A 5161-nucleotide genomic window follows, 5' to 3' on the forward strand; every position below is an offset into this window, starting at 1 on the left:
CCCCACCCCCCTTTTCAACCCAACCCTCCACCCCACCCCCCCCCCCCCCCCCCCCCCCCCCACCACCACCACCACCACTACCACCACTACTCCCAAACACCTGCTAAGGAAAATGTCCAAAAGACTGAAATCATCACCTCCAGGCTGTCACCCAAACCCCTCTCCACTGTACCCTTTGCTTATCCGATCCCGAACTCTTGTCCCCACCCCCTTCCTCAAGACATATTGGTGGCTGAGCCATCTAGAACCCACTTTCCGGAAATGCCTCTCTGATTTCTTTGACCTCACCCATTTCTTTGACCTACATCTTCTCTCGCCTTGGCATCCATTTTTCCTTTATGCTTCCACAACAAACCTTGCAACTTTCTAGATGTTGAATCTGCTATAGAAATACAAGTGGTTTTTGTTGTTGCTCGTACTGTTAACAAAATAGAATATTTACTGAGAAAGCTTCATGGTAAGAAAATACAAGTTAGACAGGACAGCTTCTTTGACTTCCACATGTTTAAAAGCAGGTTTCTGAAAATCCTGACAAGGTTAAGAAAGAATAGAACATCTGTGCATTGCTAGTTTTAATCCCAGACAGTCACATTTCCATGATAATCTATGTATTACACAGTAGTCAGGGTTACATTTGGTTCAATATGAAGTAATTGGTTATAATCCTTATATATTAAGGCTTAAATAAAAATACATTGCACAGATCTGCAATCAACATTGAAACATAAGTGAAGGAACTTAGTGGAATTCAGCTACACTGAAGATCTTATTGGCTGGGTTGCAATAAATTCCATTCTATTATCGGCCATCTGTTGCAAAGATGAGCAGCACACGAAGGCTAGATTTGGAGCTGGTTTAAAATATGGTTGACAACAGTCATTACACACCCTTTCAGGGAAGCGATTGGATTGGGATAGCAGGGAGCCTGACATTGAAACAAATAGGTTTGTGTGTCATTATAGGCCTGGCGATCCACAGAGCACAACACTGACAGGCTGCAAATCTTCATCGAAACACGAATTAGGGAATAAAATCAATGAAAGGACAACTGACTCTGCATTATTTGTGCAGGCGGCCGCCCCCGGAGTGAGCGCGGTGCTGGATTGCGGCTGATCGCATGCAATCTCGCTGCCAATTTCAATTCTGGTGAAATTGAAATCGGTTCCTTCTCCATTGTTGGGAATTTCTCTCAGCCCACGCCGGGAGCTGGAGCGCAGTGTCCTGACACAATGACTTCACAACCTTTCCTCCCCAGGGCTCGGCAAGTGGAAGGCCCCTGAACAACATCCGAAATGGTGAAAGAGCCGCCCACACCTCCCTGTGAGATATTGCAACATAGCCCGACCATCCCAACATCGGCAACGTGCTCTGCCATTACCGAGAGAGAGATTAAATAAAAATGATTAGCCAGATCTCGCCGATCAAACCCCCCTCTTTTTTTTAAAAAATAAAATTATAAATAAAACATCTTCAGCGCGAATGGACCCTTTCCTTGATATAAAAAGGACAGCCACAATGAAACATGAAGGATGCACCTATAAAATGGCAGCGTTGTAATCTTATCTGCACCGCAACATAATTCAGGCAGCAATAGCAGGAGGGTGGGGGACAGATTCTACAAGATGCCCATTAACGCTGCGAATTCATTCACTCTCTCTTTTTAACAGAAAAGGAGACAGTGAACCTTTTGCACAAGTTCGGGGCGAGGCTCTCTCCATCAAAGGTACACCCAACAGCACCATTTGAAACAAAAACCTGGAAAGAAACAGCTTTTCCCCGTGTTTTATTTCATCGCGTCCCCCTTTCGCTCGGCCAGGTCCTTCAAAGCCACAAAGCATTCCAGTCATTTAAACGTACATGTAACAAAAAGTGAAAGTCGTACCTGTCTTTCAAATTCCAGGAGATTTCTCTCGAGTCTCGCTTTCCTTTATTTTGGAGGTGTACTTAGTGGAATCAGTGCAGAGGTTTTTTTTTGTTTTTTAAAAATAAATATATTCTATTTCTCTGTGTGTGTGTGTGTGTGTGTGTGTGTGTGTGTGTGTGTGTCAGTCTGTGCTACCTCGGGCTGCTAGCTGCCTGTGAAAGCTCGGCTGCGCCTCTCAACGCTGCTCTACATTATTTAAATGGCTGATTCGCCGGCTCGACACGCCACATGGCCTGACAGATTGGGTTTTCAGCTCAGTCCAATGAGAGAAGAGGCAGGGCTGGACCACAACCTCATGAGATGATCAACTCCCCCTCCCCCATTCAAACGCCTGAGAAATAAAGGTTACTACAGTTCATGTGCAACATCGTGGTAGCGGCCTGGCTTAAAAGAAAAAAAGATTCAGAACAAACAGACAGACAGACAGTCTCCAACCTGGAACCTCAAACATACAACACTTTTTCGCCCCGGTTTAAAGCCTACACTGAGCAAGTAAATGAATAATAATTAGTTTATTGCAACGAGAGAACTAAATTGCTCTGACTGGTTCTCGAAAGAAATGCATCCTAAGACCTCTAGACAGAATATTTACATTGTTTAATTTTTGCTCATGTAGTGTATCTTTGCTACGTGGTCCAGAGGCATTGAACTACTTTGAGAACTGTTTTTATCAGGCTAAAGGTCGCCATTGTCAGAGAGAAACAACTCATGTTAGTTTAACCTAATGCTAAGGGAGTCCTTCATGGTAAACCTCAGCCTGTGCCGGGCATTGAACCCACGCTGCTGGTATTAGTCTTTTTGGGCAGATGGCCGTGCAGCCAATTGAGCTAAATAATCCCTTACCTTCGTTTTTGTAGCAGATGTGATTTCACCGGGTCCTGCTTGTGTGGTGATGTCCGACAGGCGAGGCGAAGAAAGAAGAGAAAGAGGGAGGTTCTTGTTTGACTGGGCAGACAGGGAGGAGTGGCCAGAGGGCGAGTCAGCCAGCACCATGCTTCTGCTTGTACATGCAGGTTTAAACAACACTGAGAAACCTGGCAGGAAGTTACTTGCCTCTGTGCTCTCTTACCCAATGACAATGTGGTAGTTTCACTGGTGCTGAGACCGGTTTGTTTTATTTAATCAAATTTAACTCTCCCAGTTACTGTAGTGGAATTCGATCAAGGGTCACCTAAGCAATAATTCAGGCCTCTGCATTACTAGTCCAGTAACTGCTGTGCATGGTATCCTCCCAGCATTGGATGTGGGGGTTGTTCAATTCAATTGTTATATTCCTAATTGTCTCTCCCACTACATTTTTTGGATTGAAAACTTCAATTTATTCTCTTGCAACATGAATCACGTGAATTTAGTTGTGAAAATGGTCATTGTAATATTCAATATTTCCTAATGAACCTGTTCAGAAAAGTTACCTCACACTCCTGGAACAGCTGGGACTTCAATCCATAAAAACATAGGAACATGCGGTCGAGTCTCCTCTGCCATTCAGTGAGATCATGACTGATCTGCTAATCTTCAAAACACTTTCCTGTCTTTTCCCTTGAACCCTTGATCCTCACACTGATTAAAAAGGTGTTTGTCTCAGCCTTGACAGTACTTAACGATCTAACCTCTACAAACCTTTGTGGTGAAGAATTTCACAGATTCACTATCCTCTGAGTGAAGAAATTCCTTCTAATTGCTGTTTTACGTGTGTGACCCCTTATTCTGAGATTATGCCCTCTGGTCCTAAACTCTCCCACAAGGGGGACAAAACCTTTAAACATCTACCCTGTCAAGTCCCTATCCTAACCATCCATTAATGTACTATAAGATAGTTGTAAAAATGGGCTAAGTATATTTTGCATTCAAATACATTTTCTGATCCTTTAATGAATTTTTATTCATTACTGCAGATACTGGAAATCTGAAACAAAAATAGAAAATACTGTCAATACTTGTCTGGCAACTCCTCATAGAGATGACAGGTTTTCATGAAAATCAACAAGTTGAAAGTTGAAAGTTTTCGTGCCAGATGCTTCCTGACCTGCTGAGTGTTTCCAATGGTTTCTGCTTTTATTTAAAATCATTGCTTGTTGATTCTATGATTTCCCATAAACTGAGTTTCAATCTCTTTGATTACATTTCCACTGTATCGACCCAGCTCTTATCAAAATCACAAATGATATCTATGTGACTGTGCTTAGAGATAAGCTATTGGTTCTTATCCTTATGTGTCTGTAGTCCTGGATGATCACAACAACAGCTACCTATGCTTCTACTCCGTTGTCCAGATGGATGGGATTGTGTTCGCTCGGTTCTATTCTCATCTGTGTATAGTTGAAGCCAGAGAATCATCTGCAATAGCTTCTCTTCACATTCATGCACTGTTACCTTTCATGGCCCCTAGGGATTGATGCATAGACACTACTAATATCATTTGAAAACAGGTCAGTTTTAATGGGAATAATGGTGGTTATCTTCAAAACGTCTGGAATAGTTTGTACAGATTGGAGGGTGGCAAATGTAACAGATTGGAGGTGGCATAAAGGATTTAGAAAACAGGGAATCACAGATCAATTAGCTTAACATCAGTAGCAATGAAATGTTGGAATCTTTCATAAAGGATGTGATAACAGGACACTTAAAAATACAAGTGAGATTACACAAAGTTATCATGGATTTCTGAAAAGGAAATCATGGTTGACACACCTGTTGGATTTTTTGTCAGGATGTAACTGTGAGAATAGGTGAGATTGAACCAGTGAGGATGGTGTATTTGGACTTTCAGGAAGCTTTTGATAAAGTCCCACATAAAGGGTTAGTGTGCAAAACCAAGCACTGGTAGTAATGTGGAGAGTTGTAGGATTTTTACAATGTGGAAAAAAGGCCTTGTAGCCCATCATGTCCATGTGGGTCATCAAGCATCTAATTCCATTTTCCAAATCTTGGCTTGTAGCCTTGTATGTTAGGTCATTTCAGGTGCTCATCTGAATGTTGTGGAAATGTTTTGATGTTTTCTGCCTCTACCACCCCTTTAGGCAGTGAGTTCCAGATATCCACAATCCTCTGCGTGAAAATGTTTTCCTAAAATCCATCTAAATCTCTTGCTCCTTGCCTTAAAACTGTGTCCTTGTGTATTGACCCTCTACAAAGGAGAAAAGTTTCTCCATGTCTACTTTATGCCATACATAATGTTATACACCTTCATCAAGTTTTCCCCCTCAGCCATCTCTGCTCTAAGGAAAACAACCCCAG

General features: G+C 42.3%; 1 protein-coding gene across 1 annotated transcript in view; it reads right to left on the reverse strand.

Annotated features, from left to right (window-relative positions):
* Positions 1-2900, reverse strand: part of LOC109913760 (fatty acid synthase-like) — a 40950-nt gene extending 38050 nt beyond the window's left edge. The window contains exon 1 of the mRNA XM_048611113.1: positions 2768-2900. The gene's annotated coding sequence lies outside the window, so the exon portion shown is untranslated. The remainder of the gene's footprint in view (positions 1-2767) is intronic.
* Positions 2901-5161: the final 2261 nt, after the last annotated feature.

This window comes from Rhincodon typus, chromosome 23 (genome assembly GCF_021869965.1).
Source record: "Rhincodon typus isolate 14 chromosome 23, sRhiTyp1.1, whole genome shotgun sequence".
Taxonomy (NCBI): domain Eukaryota; kingdom Metazoa; phylum Chordata; class Chondrichthyes; order Orectolobiformes; family Rhincodontidae; genus Rhincodon; species Rhincodon typus.